The sequence below is a fragment of the Rhinolophus sinicus genome, chromosome 3 (assembly GCF_057876585.1).
Source record: "Rhinolophus sinicus isolate RSI-liver-muscle chromosome 3, RSI-T2T, whole genome shotgun sequence".
NCBI classification, from domain to species: domain Eukaryota; kingdom Metazoa; phylum Chordata; class Mammalia; order Chiroptera; family Rhinolophidae; genus Rhinolophus; species Rhinolophus sinicus.
In genome coordinates, this window is record NC_142503.1 from 161,753,819 (window position 1) to 161,769,168 (window position 15,350).

A 15,350-nucleotide genomic window follows, 5' to 3' on the forward strand; every position below is an offset into this window, starting at 1 on the left:
ACCAAAGACCACAATTCTCAGCAGCTCCTCCTACACCTACCACTACAACCACAGTTCCGGTTCCACTCTCATGAATTCCAGTAACCACTCCTTGCCCTTCCAGGACTAAGAAAGGTATTGCTATGTGTTTCAATATCCCTGTTATTTCCCCTTTACATCTTTGTAAATAGTCCATTAACCCCTCTTCAATTTCCTCACTTAAGTGTAGTATCTCTTTCCTGCCACAACCTAACAGATACAGTCCCAAGCTAGAATGGGTCTAATTAACATCACTTCAAGACACAGGCAGCAGGACTGGGAATCCAGGAGTGTCAAGGATGACTTCGATGAAGGAGAATCTTTACCTGAATGTCCCACTGGTATCCTCAAATTTGATGTATCTAAAATCAAATTCATTATTGCCTTCCCCTTATCCAAATTTGCTCCTCCTCCAGACTTCCCCACTTTTCCCCCATTCATTCTTTAACTTATTTAAGTATTCACTGTTTACAGAATGCTTCCTACTGTGCTCGGCACTAGGGATTCAAAGATGCCAGAACAATGTTTTGTATCTCTAGGGACTCACTTCCAGTAGGGGGAGACCCACAGTTGACCATAAAATGAAAAACTGTCCCATAGAGCTGGACCACAGGATAAATGGTGAGTGGGCAGGCGGCTTGGGTGGGATAAGGGAAGGAAAGGAAAAAGTGATAAGGCAGAAGAAGAAGAAGAAAGAAGAAGAAGAAGAAGAAGAAGAAGAAGAAGAAGAAGAAGAAGAAGAAGAAGAAGAAGAAGAAGAAGAAGAAGAAGAAGAAGAAGAAAACAAAAGGTTTGGCCAGATTAGGAGGGATGTTTCTTGTAAAAATGTTTGATTGTTATGATATCTAATGTGGTGTGACAGTCCTCTGAACTCTTGTTCTCTTTGGCTATTTCCCAGAACAAAGGGACAGGGCTTTTTCTACCTTTACTTTAGGGAAGGGATATAACAGTAAGAGTCAGAAAACAAAGAAAGCAAGGTCTGGATTTTGAGTTTCTAACAAGGTTTTGAAACTCATATTAGAGCCTGTAGTTCTGAGAAAGAAGGGCTCTGAATTCCTAAAATCTTGGGCCCTAAAGGATTAAGGATGTAGTTTACACCATAAACTCTACTTTTAGGTAGAAGAGTTGGAGATTCATGCTGGCTGGCTTTACAGCTTTTCCTTTCGCATTTCAGAAGTCAGATCCACAGACCACACCTAGGAATGGGAAAGAACAGACCTAACGTGAAGGAGCACATATTTTCCTGCTTACAGTGACTTTATCAGGAGGGGAATATCCAGGTGAAATGGAGCAAGGAAGAGAGCAAGACTTCCGGACAGGATGCAGACACAGACATTAAGGACGAATGAGAAATCAGGAGAGAAACTATTTTCACAGATTTCTTTCCTTCATATTTAGTTGTGCCTAATTGGAAATTCATAAATTACTCTAAACTGGTGTAAACTTTAACAAGTGTGCAAACATACATGCTAGACACTATCTATAAATGTTTCCTGAAAATAAACAGTGGAAAAATGCAGTGTAGGGTTCAGCGCCTTTCTTTTTCTGTCATATCATTTACAGCAATTTACTAACTCATGGAAAATATTATATAATCACAAACTTGCTTTGGACAAATCAAGTTCTGCTTTTTTTAGTCAAAACTCACTGCACGAGTTACTTTTAAATGACAGTTTTGTTGTTGTGGAGCCCAATGTCTATAAATAAAGTGATTTAAATAAAGAAATATTTTTTAAAAGTTTGTATCTTGTGGGTCAGGATTATAAGACTATTTTAGATGAGGCAGCCTGATTTCTAGCTTTAGCAGGGGTTCTAATTATTTGCTAGGTCTTCTACTCTCTTTGCTCCATTATCTTGAAACCAAGGTTCATAAATGTTCACTGAACATATGTGTGGGATTTGCCTGAGTCACTCTTCAGATAGCATCTATTTTCTATCCTGGCCCCTTTGTCTTAACATTTGCCACTCAGTCCTGTTCTGAATGAATTAGACATCTAAACAGCTCATTTAAAAAAATTATTAAATATAGACATTTTTTGATGAATCAAATTATTTTTAAACAATTTTTATTTTTCAATTACAGTTGACAAACAATATTATATTAATTTCATTTATACAACATAGTGATTAGACATTTATATAACTTGCCAGGTGATCAACCTGATAAATCTAGTACCCACCTGACACTACACATAGCTATTATACTGTTATTGAGTATATTCCTTATGCTATACTTTACATCTCCATTACTATTTTGTAACTATCAATTTGTACTTCTTAATCCCTTCCCCTATTTTACCTATCCCCCAACCCTTCTTCTAACTGGCTACCATAAAAATGTGCTCTATATCTGTAAGTTTGTTTCTATTTTATTTGTTCATTTATTTTGTTCTTTAGATTCCACATATAAGTGAAATAATATAGCATTTATCTTTGTCTGACTTACTCTACTCAGCACAATACCCTCTAGGTCCATCCATGTTGTTACAGGTGGCAAGATTTCATTCTTTTTTATGTCTGAGTAATATTCCATTGTGCATATGTACTACCTCTTCTTTACCCATTAATCCATTGATGGACACCCTGGTTGCTTCCATACCTTGGCTATTAAAAATAATCCTGTAATTAACATATGGATGCACATGTCCCTTTGAAGCAGTGTTTTGGGTTTCTTTGGATAAATACTCAGAAGTAGGATTACTGGGTCTTTCTTTGTCTCTTGTTATAGCTTTTATTTTAAAGCCTATTTTATCTGGTATAAGTATCACTGCCTCAGCTTTTGTTTGTTTCCATTTTCATGAAATATCTTTTCTGTTCTTTCTTTTTTTCCTTTTTTTTTTTTTTTTTTAAAGATTTTATTGGGGAAGGGGGACAGGACGTTTTTCTTGGGGAACAGTGTGTACTTCCAGGATTTTTTACAAGTCAAGTTATTGTCCTTTCAATCATAGTTGTGGAGGGCACAGCTCAGCTCCAGGTCCAGTCACTGTTGCTAGTTGCAGGGGGCACAGCCCACCATCCCTTGCAGGAGTTGAACCAGCAACCTTGTGGTTGAGAGCCCGTGCTCCAACAAACTGAGCCATCTGGGAGCTCAGTGGCAGCTCAATGTGCCGTGTTCAATCTTAGTTGCAGGGGTGGAGCACACTATTCCTTGCAGGAGTCGAGGAGTCAAACCAGCAACTTTGTGGTTGAGAACCCATTGGCCCATGTGGGAATTGAACCGGCAGCCTTTGGCATTAGGAGCATGGAGCTCCAACTACCTGAGCCACTGGGCCTGCCATGAAATGTCTTTTCCATGTGTGTCTTTTTATCCGAAGTGAGTCTCTAGTAGGCAGCATTTATAAGGGTCTTCTTTTCTTATCTATTCAGCTACCCTATGTCTTTTGATTGGAGCATTTAATCCATTTACCTTGAAAATAATTGTTGATAGATATGTTTATTGCCATTTTATTATTCATATTTTCAATCTTCTCCTTCTTCTTCTAGAAGTCCCTTTAACATTTCTTGTAATACTGGTGATGAACTTCTTTAGCTTTTTCTTGTCTGGAAAGGTCTTTATCAGTCCTTCAATTCTAAATGATAGCTTTACTGGGTAAAGAAATCTTGATTGCAGGTCCTTGCTTTTGATCACTTTGAATATTTCATTCCAATCCCTCTGGCTTATAAAGTTTCTGTTGAGAAATCAACTGACAGTCTTATGGGCGCTCCCTTGTAGGCAACTGTTTTCTCTGCTGCTTTTAAGATTCTCTCTTTGTCTTTAACCTTTGGCATTTACATTATGATGTGTGCTGGTGTGGGCGTCTTTGGGTTTATCTTGTTTGGGAGCCTCTGTGCTTCCTGGGCTTGTATGTCTATTTCCAGGTTAGGGAAGTTTTCCATCATTATTTCTTCAAATATCAGCTCAATTCCTTGCTCTTTCTCATCTCCATCTAGTACCCCTATGCTGTGATTTATTTATTTATTTTTTTATTCTCTTTTTCTTTTTGCTGTTCTGATTGGATGTTTTCTGCTACCTTATGTTCTAAATTGTTGATTGGATCCTCTGCCTCATCTAATTTACTGTTGACTCCTTCTAATGTGTTCTTTACTTTAGTTATTGTACTCTTCATTTCTGACTTCTTAATGTTTATTAAATACAGACTTAATGCATGATGCCACTTTATCAGGTTTTTTCAGTTTTTTTATTTTTTTTTATTTTTTATGGACTGGTGTTGCTATTTTCAGTTACTTTCCTTTATAAGCTTCTTGGAATTTCAAAACTACAAGTTTTGGGAAGCCATAGCCATAACTGAGGTTTCCATAAGAGACCTACCCATTTTCACTGAAAATAAGTGTAATGAGAAGTGGCGAAAACAGGTAACTTGTAGCCCATATGCATACCTATGTTCAAATAGAAAAGAACACCTTTGAAAAGCCACAACAGGAATCTAGACTTAGGGAGCAGAGTTATGGATTTCAGGCTGAATTTCAGCTCCCACTTACTCCCTCAGCCAAGGTAGCTTCCAAAAGATAGCAACCCAGCCTCACATCAGCTCAGTCCCTGAGTAAATTAAGGTCATTTTCCCTCACTCCAGTTATCCACTAAAGGACAGATGAGCCCTCCCTGGAGACAGATAACTTCATCAAAGTCCCTGAAATATTTTTATGCAATGTCCAGCATTTAATGAAAAATTATAAAGCAAGACTAAGAGAAATAGTAGACAATAGAAATGTACTTACAGATGACTCAGATATTAGAATGAGTTGCCATGGATTTAAAATAACTGCAATTAAAATGTTCAATAAAGTACATGACAGGATAGAGAATTTCACAAAAGGACTGGAATATATAAAAAAAACACACAAACGAATTCTAGACTCTAAAATTTTGGACCACATCATGTAGCTTTCTAGTTATTAAGGACTAACAGAAATGTTGTGAAGAGAAAAGGGAGGTGAAGTATATGACAGAGACTGGGAAGAGGCCCTTGGAATCCAACCATGAGAAAAGAAAAGGATCTGAAGAAAAACTCTCCTGACACCACAGTGTGGAGAGAGTTGAGCTGCCTGAGCAGCAATGTGCTGATATATACTGGAGGAAAGTTTTCAGGGGAGTGCCAAATTTTTTAAATCCTAGAAACAGAGAAAGAAGGTATATTTTCACTATATCTTGGTACACACAGAATTGCTAAATAAAGGGTCCAAAACCAAATTCCTTGGCCTATGATGGGGTCCAGGAAGAAACAATGAACAATTCCAACCATAACACCCAAAAGAAACATCTTTTGAATAAATTACCAGACACAAGCAAAGAAAACATCTCTGTCTCAAAAGCAATCAATTCCTTCAATTCATCTGCTAAACTGTGTTTGTTTGAAAGTTGTTTTTAATTTCAGAAAATCTTTTTTGAGCTATACTTCAATTTCCTTAAGTGCCTTTATTATTGCTTTTGTTGTTCAAATTATCACCATTCCCCTTCTGATCCTCTGGTGTGTCAGAGCCTACTTTTGTTGTTCTTCCTCTCCACTAATGCTTGGTTTTTTTGGTTTGTTGTTATTTCTCTTGGAGCTTCTCTTAGGGACTCAGTTTACCTTCATGCCCCTAGCAGTTTGCTGCTGTTTTATAGTAGGTGGATTCCAGGAGGAAACTTTTTTTCCTTGGTTTTCTCTTTATCTCTCAGGTTCAGCGAGGTCTCACCCTTCTTCTCCTGAGGACCCAAAGAGTCTGGGCATGCTCCCACCAGCTTATGTTGATCTTTCCCAAAGCATCAAGGATTCCCTTGAGCCAAGATACCCTAGGTATGAATGCTTGTGGTTGCTTGCTTGGGACTCTCCTATAGTAGTCTCCAAGCTCTCATTTGGACCACATAGAAGGGAGCCCTTCTATAGCTCTCTACAACTTGGTTTTGAAGGTAATGAATCATCATCATCATTATGTTATTTTTTCTTGAACTCATTTTAAACACAGATTATTTTGATGGCTCAACTATTTTTTGTGTGTACCCCAAAGTACAAACTTAACAAATAAATCTTCATTGGGTCTTTACTACTACATTTACTGCTGATAAACTTTGTGAAGTTGGTATGCAAGATCTACAAAAATAAAAATTCTACTCAAAATATGAATATGGAATTGACCTTAAACATTCTATTGGGTTCTAAGGGCATACATCACTATGTGCTATGTGGTAAAGCAATTCTTCCACAACTTCTCTTTGTTGGAACAAGTGTGAATCATTTCTTCTCACAAGATGTCATGACATCATAAGGCCTTAGCACCAGTGTCATTATGTATGGAAACATATGGGAACAGCACTTGGACACATTGACTACATGAGCCAGAATAGATTTATGTAAATTATTTAAATGAAAGCATAAAATTAAAAGTTCTTATGAAACTTGCTAATCTTTGGGGACATATATCGGAGTCCAAGTTTGAGAAACCTGAAGTAAAGAGTCCCCCCAATGGTGTCTGTCTAGCCATGAGTCCCAGAGCCAACACTCAAAAGCCTTACTAATGTTCATTAAATTGATGTGCTAACTTCTAATTTCATTTTTTCAATATCTCAAAAATATTAATAACCTATTCCCATTCAAATATTTGAACCAGCTTTCAATGAAGCTCTAGAGGTCAATTTTTTACAGTTGCCAGTCTTTTCCTTTTTTTTTGGTTTAGTTTCCTCCCATTCACTCTATCTCCCTGGTACTGGTTGACATTTCAAAACTTGGGAGATCTCATTTGGAAACACAAGGAGCAGAAGAGATGCCTGATTTACCTGTAGTTTGCAAAAAATATTTTACCTTTAACCTCATTGTAAATGATGCATAAATAGATTCCTAATTTCCTTAATTTCACTGTACCTACTATGTGCTATGTGCTTTTACCCAGTGAGAAGCAGCTTAATTTTTTTCAAATTAAAAGTGTGTAATTATTTTTGTTCATTTACATTTAATGTTATTGATGATATATTTGGATTTATATTTACCATTTCACTATTTGTATTAATTAGTCCCACCTATTTTATATTTCTTCTTCTTTTTTTCCTTTTTTGAATTAGCTGAATATTTTGTGTTATTGCATTTTCTTCTTTAGTAACTATATATACTTTTACTATCGATTAGTGGTTACTTTAGAGATTATGAAATGCATTCTTGGCTTATTTTTCTATAGATGTTAATGCTTTTACCCCTTCTTAGGTAACACTAACACCTTAAAACATTTTAATTCCATTTCCCCTGACTCCATGCATTTAGTTCTATATATATTTAAACTACCTGGGGTATTATTATTGTTTTGTATAGTGCGCATTTATTTAGATTAATCCATATATTTACTCTATCTTTGCTGCATTTCTATTTTTCTGTCTGGGATCATTTTCCTTATGCCTGAAGAATTCTCTTTATAATTTCTTTTAGTGTGATTCATCTGGTGATGAATTCTCTTAGCTTTTCTTTGTTGAGAAATGTCTTTGTTTTGTCTCTAATTTGAAGACTATTTCACTAGGTATAAAATTCTAGGTTGGCACCCAGGGATATTTCTCAAACTCCTTTCCCTATTCCTAGAATTTAAAAAACTTGGCATTGCTCTGAAAACTTCCCTCCAGCCTGTATCAGTGCACTGCTGTTCAGGCGGCTCAACTGTCTCCCCATTGTGGTGTCAGGAATGCAGATTCAAGACCCAGAAAGGCTTTACTTCAGATCCTATTCCTTTCCTGTGGCTGCATTCCGAAGGCCTCTTCCTGTGTACTATCATATACTTCACCTCCCTTTTCTATGAGCAACTTTTCCATTAATCTTCAATATTAGTGACTTGAAGCCCACATACACATTATCTGGATTTTCATAATTGTAGGAAAGGTACTAAGAAGTAAATTGGTATTTATCAAAATTTTTGTATAAAGAAATTTGAGGTTAGGAACGGCTTGCTATTTTCAGACTAGAAAACTGCACGATTATTAAGTAAGCCTACTTCCCATTTGATTAATAATTTGATTTGTTAGGGTTTGCAGCTGGGTGCTATGACAAACAAACCTCAGAATCTCAGAAGCCTAACACAATAGTTTACTTTGCACTCATGTAATGCTCAGTTTTCCATGGGCAGCCTTCCATATGGAATTCAGAGACCATGGTGCCTTCAATCCCTGGGCTTCGGGCTCCTCCATTGGATGCCCTGCATTCAGTCAGCAGGAGAAAAAAGAGAGAAACTGGAGGATTATACATGGCTAGTATTCATAGGCTGGGTCTGTAAGTGGCACACATCAATTCCACTTACATTCCATGGGCCTGAATTTGGTCAACAGCCACATCCAAATTTAAGGGAGGCTGGGAAATGTCATGAAGCTGTATGCCCAGGAAAAAGAAGAAACTGGGTTAGTGAGCAGACTCTAACACAGTAACTAATGGGAATTCAATTTAAAATCATTAACTTTTCCCAAACCAAGCTCAAGAAGAATTCTTTACATACATTTCATTCAATTTGTGCTCTAATTAACTCATATACAATACAAAATTTAAAACTACAGAAGTGTAGTTTATTCTTAGTAGTGTTTTTTTTTTATTTTTATTTCACTTTAACAAAAATAATAACACTAGTGGCTTTTAAATAGTCTATTGCATAGAATGTTCACTTATTTGGACCATTATTTTAAATTTTACTACATTTGACATTAGAGACAAAATACTCCCTGAACTGACCCAAGTGTTTTCTTTCCATTCCTGTTCCACTCCTGCCTGGAAATTGTGTATGTTTTCTTTCAATTTCATCTTGTGGCCATAGAGCATGGATGCTGAGAAAGTAAAGAACTGTGCTAGGGGACCCACTGTGAATTCATGCTAACTTCTGCTGTGCTCTCACTGTTGTTTGTTAATCTTCACCAACTCCACCAGCACCACCCTGCCACCTCCTAGAGGAGCCTTAGGGCCTTCCTCACACTGGCCACTAATTATTTCTAATTCTTCATACCCCTGACATTCTTTACTTTCAAGACAAACTCATCACTTAACTCTTGTTGTTTAACTGCACTTTTTTGCTCAGTGATCATCTCTCCCCTTTCCATAAAATATGGACTATATTTTTCACGTTCATAGCTCTATCTCCAGTGATATTTGGTGAATGAACACCAATGAGGCTATTTGGGGTCAGCTCTATTATGTACCCCATTTTTCACCTCCGAATATCTCTGTCTCTTTATACAACACCTTCACATTTTAATTCCTGTCATGGGAGAAGATCTTTATTTTCTTTCCATGGCTCATTTCTCCTTCATCACTATGTCCCATCCCAACATCTTTGAGACTTCCTTCCTCAATTATCTCCTCTCTCCAGCATCTTTACTCTCTCCTTGTCCACTGGTTTTTCTTTGTCACCTCTCCAAATATGAACAATTTCCCCCCAGGTTGAAAAAGTCTTTGTTTTACCCCTCTGCCTCTCAAGCTTTTAATTTCTTTCTTTCCTTCCACAGCCAAAATTAATTGCTGTTTCCAATGACGCATGGCCCATGCACTCCCTCATCTTCCCAATCTGATAATCACTCTACCCTGGGTCCTCAAAGGTCATCAGTGACTTCCTAGTTACCAGATTCAGTGATCGTTTCTCAGTCCTCATTTCCCTTGATCACTTTGCAATATCAGAACTACTACATACTGTGGAAGAAACTGCTGGTTGACCACCACATATCCCACTCACCCCTTCTTACCAACAAAACTCCAATTTTAATCCAAATGGTAATGTGTCCAATTAAATGACAATATTGCTTAGCCTCTCTTGCCTTGTGAAATGTAAACTTGAATACATGCTTGTATTCATTTGGTTAATGCCAGATGCTGTAACAGATAAATTCTAAATTCTGATCAGCTTAGACAATAGTTTTGTTTTTTTTCCCCTCACATAACACCCAAAATGTATGTTCCAAGCCTTCTACATGGTCATTCTTGGAACCGGGTTCCTTCCATATACTGATTTATCCTTTAGCTGATGGGGAAAGGGTATGGAGCACAGCATGTGGGAGGCAGGAAAATGTAGTTTATGTGACTGCCCAAGAGGAGGAAACAGATTTGTTAGGCAGCTAGCCAGTCTCTGACACACAGCTAAGTCATTCAATAATGAATTCTGGCCCAACCAAATCAGCAGGCAGGATTGGAATAGGCCATAGTCACAGCTCCCTGGCTGGGTGCATTCTAGGGCAGAACATTTCATTTTATCAGTACTTTAAGCCAATTATCAGCATTTCTTTTTTACTCTCTGCCATAACAAGTTTATTACTCTTTACATATTTTTCTTCTTCTTCTTATTGTCATAAACCATGAGTGCATTTGCATTCTGCCTTAATAAGAACTATTACCAATTACAATAAGACTTATCAGTCTTTACAACTGTGAAAACTGAAGTTAGAAAAATACTGAGATAAACAAATGAGATAAAGTGGAACATGAATTTGTATTTTAAATTCCCCAAAGAGACCCAGAATTGCAAAATTTGAGTCATGTTGGTCACTGTCAACAATAAATGTTTTTTGCCAAGTACAAAAAAAGTACAAATGAGATTTATAAGACATACAGAGATCACAGTGCCTCACTGCCCAAAACAACAACCCTCCTGTTAGTTTCATTCACTCCGTAGACTCAAAAACAAAGTTCTTCCCAGCATTCCCTACCATGTTTACTGATGTTTGCTGTCTAAACTTGATCCACTGGTTAAAAGCGGCATGCCTGTGGATTATCTTTTTTCAGCTCAGATTACTCTCTAATAGTGAGACATTTATCTGTATTTAAATTCAAGGTGATCACATAAACATTTGAACCAGATAATTTCTCTTCCTCTCTCTCCAATCTTATTAATAGTAATAATAACAGTTCATTTGAGGGCACACAAAAGAGTGGGTCACTTGTGTTTGGGGATGAGGGTGAGGAACTTATGGGAAGAATCTGAAGAAAACCATTGCATGATCAGAGAAATGAAATAAAAATCCAAAACTTTGCTGAGGAAAGCTAAATCAAAAATGGTATGTGGGGACAGAGCCAGGAGTGCAGTTTCCAGGCTCTCGGCCTCACGTGGAAAGGTGCTGGCTCAGGTAGTAAATGGCCATCAACTGTGATTGGATGGCCATCAGTTGTGGCTAGTTGGCCGGCAGCTGTAACCAGTGGGCTATTGACCTCTAATATAACCGCCGTGGCTATGCTAGCAGAAAATGGGGGCTAGCGAGAAGATGGTGGCTGAGCTAGCAAGCACGGATTGCAGTTAGCACGGCGGAGTATGTGTTGCGGATTGCAGAGAAGCAGACGGCAGGTTGCAGATAGTGTGGCTCCTGCTTCCTGTGTCTCCAACCCAGCCGCCAGCGAGAATATGGTAGTATGACTCCCCTACCTATGGCTCCGTGGGTGTTCCTTTTTGGCCTCACCATATCCTGCGTTCTTATGCAGGGAGCGGGACTAGAGACCCCAGAAGAGACCCCGCGTGACTCCCTGCATGACAAATGGTGCAGCGAGCAGGGTCTCCCGCACGACATGGTATAAACAAAAAAAAAGTAGAATTGGGAAGCTGTGACACAGGCATTGGCCTAACTTGCCTGGAGTCACCACAAAGATGTTTAGGGAGGCTCCTTTAATCTCAAGGTAAGAACACGTGGAGCTGAGGGGCCCACTGCCTCTGGGTCTCAGCTGAGATGCCCACCAGCATTGTCCTAGTAGTGGATGGTATAATCTAACGTGCCACCCAGATCCCCTTCAGGACTAAAAGACTTATTCCTCCAGCTGTCGGCACACAGCCCTTAGCTGTCAGCCCCCTCCAAGTATTGCCTTGCCTGGAGAGAGTTGCCCTCTCCTGGGCCCCCAGTGACTGAACCACCCAGGCCCTCACCTCCAACTCACGACAATTCTGAGGGCCCCCTTTCAGCTTCTGAGTTACCAGTTGGGTTGATTAAGGCCTTTTATTGAAACTGTATCACAGCCTGACTCCTTCCTCTGCCCAGTCCTGCTGCTGTTTCTTCCCTTTCGCAGGTGTTAATCCAAAAGCACTCCTTAACAAATATCCTACACGTTACTCTCCATCTCAGAGTCTGCTTTATAGGAAACAAACCAGTCACACCTGCCAACAACTTCCCTTAGAACTACAAACTGCTAGAAAATCTCGGTAATCAGTGAATTGTCACACCTATAATTGGGTTAACAAATGTGTTACGCCACCATTTATATAGTCCCAGGTCATTACCCATAGATATTTTCAAAGATTCATGCTCATCTTTAGGGTTTAAATGACAGCCACGCTAAAATTCAGAGTACGTTCTCTCCAATTTTTGAACATACAGAGGTCTTGATCCTGAATTGCCTGTGGAAATAGGTCACCGAGGTTGCCCAAGACATGCCAGCTCCCCAGAATCTCTGGAGGATTTAATCTCTCACTTTGGTAGCAAAAGAAATCAAAATGGAATTTCCTGCTCAACAAAAGTTTGTGGAACCCTAAAAAGCAGGAATCAGAATCAGACAAAATGAAGGCTTTTCTAAACCCCTTGCAAATTTTAGCAGATGCCGAAATGACATGTATGTAGACTTGGCCACAAGATACGCGACCAGCAGAAATGTGGGGAACTGTCATCTGCCTAACCCTGGTGGTAATTCTGCCTCCCGACTTCTGCACAAATACAGGAAATCACAGGGTCTCACCTTTCTCACCCTTTTTCCGGCTCTGCTCTTCTCTTTCTCTAACGCAGAGTCTTACGGAATCCCAAAGACCTGGATGCCATTCTATCCTCATCACTTACTAGTTAAGTGAACTTGGAGAAGTCACTACCCTGAGTTTCATTTTCCTTATCTGAAAAACATGGTATGTAAAGAAAGAAAACTTTGCTGGTTCAGTTGGCAGGAATAAAAACATTAGTTAACAGCACAGACAGAGCCGTGCAGAGCTTGTCACAGAACTATGCTTAACATGCTAGTTCAGTGGTTCTCACCTCAGCTTAAAAAATACTGAAGCCTGGAGGTCACCCACAGAGAACCTGATATATTGATTTGGGATGCTGAAGCATCAGAAATGTTTAAAGCTCTCCAGGTGATTCTAAAGTGCAGCCGAAGTTGAGAACCTATTGCTCCATGCAGATTATTTTATTTAAGCGCATAACTACCCTATGAGTTCAGTGCAATTATCTGTCCTCCTCCCACCCCCATTTTTACAGGCAAGGAAATTGAGGTTTACAAAGGTTAGACGACTGCTCAAGGGTACAGAAATAGCAAGGGGCAATAGCAGAGTCACATAGCATGACTCTGTCCCATCAGCGTCATCATTACCACACTGCTGAGCAACCTACTGCATGTGAAGAAGCATCTAGCATGGCCTCTAGCATGCAGAAGATGCTTCCAAATTGGTAGCTAATTTTGTTCTTTGCTTTGTAATTTTCCTCCTCTCCATTATCTGCTCTTCACAATCCCCAGCCTAAAATATTGCTTGGAGTTCAGTAGAAATGAGGGATGGTTAAGATTTAGAAGCATAGTCAGGATGGATCCAGGAAAAACTATTCCTTTCTTTTTCTCTTCTCCCTTCCTAAATTCCGGCCACTTGCTTTCTGTGTAAAATCTTTTTAGTTAATAATTACAGATACCATACTGAAAATATCAGAAATCCTAGAAGAAATTTTTCTGCCATCCCCTCTCAAGTTTAAGTCAATGTTTCATTTGCCTATGTTAATCTCTAGGTCTTGTCCATGAGTATATATATTTTATACATTTACATAATATAATTATATATTCAAATTTGTCAGTTCACATTAAGCCATATATATTTTTTTCAGGAGATTAGTCTTATAACCAAATTAAGTACAGCTTTGCAGATAATGAAGATAACTTTACCATGTAACTGGGCCCAAGATGTTTTCCTTAAGATTCCCTCTTAATCATATGACCCAGCAGTCCCACTTCTGGGTAGCTATCCAAAGAAACCCAAAACACTAATTTGAAAAGATAGATGCACCCCTATGTCATTGCAGCACTATTTATAATAGCCAAGATAGATGAATGGATAAAAAAGATGTGATACATACATATAATGGAATATTACTCAGCCATAAAAAAGAATGAAATTACCATTTGCGACAACATGCATGGACCTACAGGGTATTGTGTTGAGTGAAATAAGACAAGAAAGACAAATACTGTATGATTTCACTTATATGTGGAATCTAAAAAACAAAATAAATGAACAAAGCAGAAACAAACTCATAGATACAGAGAACAAACTGATGATTTCCAGATGAGAGAGGGGTTGGGGGGCTGTGTGAAAAAGGTGAAGGGATTAGGAAGTACAAATTGGCAGTTACAAAATAGTCACAGGGATGTAAAGTACAGCACAGAGAATATAGCCAATAACATTGTAGTAACTATGTATGGTGTCAGATGGGTACTAGACTAGTCAGGGGGATCACTTCATAAGTTATATAAATGTCTAAACACTATTCTGTACACCTGAAACTAATATAATACAATAGTACCTCGGTTTTCGAACGTCTCCATTGACCAACATTTTGATTTATGAACGCCGTAAACCTGGAAGTAAATGCTTCGGTTTTAGAACACACCTTGGAAGTTGAACATGTCACGCGGCTTCCGCTGAATGCAAGATCCTGAGGCCTAGCTGTCAGCTGTTTTTGAACATTTCAGAACTCAAACGGTCTTCTGGAATGAATTAGGTTCAAAAACCAAGGTACCACTGTATTGAGTGTCAACTTTAATTGAAAATTTTTAAAAAATTAAATAAAGTATAAATAAAAGAAACGGGAAAATATCAACCCACAATTTTGCCATTCCAATTAAAAAAAAATCCCTCTGAAGAAAAAAACTTAGTTTTGTTACTCTGAAAGCTGATATACAGTGGCACCTTGGTTTTCGAACATCTCCATTGACGAACATTTCAGTTTACGAACGCCGTAAATTTTATGGATCTATGGTATCATTAGATAGTAAAATTCATGCTAAATTTGCAGTTTTAGGGGTTGATTTTAAAGGTCTGGAACGGATTAATCCATTTTGCACTACTTTCTATGGGGAAATCATGCCTCGGTTTTTGAACGTTTCAGAACTCGAATGGTCTTCCGGAACAGATTACATTCGAAAACCGAGGTACCACTGTAAAATTTATAACCATGTAAAAGTCACATGAAATGACATTTGCCTTCCTTTATTTACTGTATACTCCTCAGTGCCCACACTCCCCACCCCATGCCTGGCACAAAGTAAGAGCTCAAAAAACATACTTGATGTATGAACAAATGATACTTTTCTTGGATGAATAGTGAAGCTGTAAAATAAGATTTATTAGGAGGAGGGACAGGAGACCCCAAACTTAAGCCTGAGAACAGAGCAGGGTGAACAAGA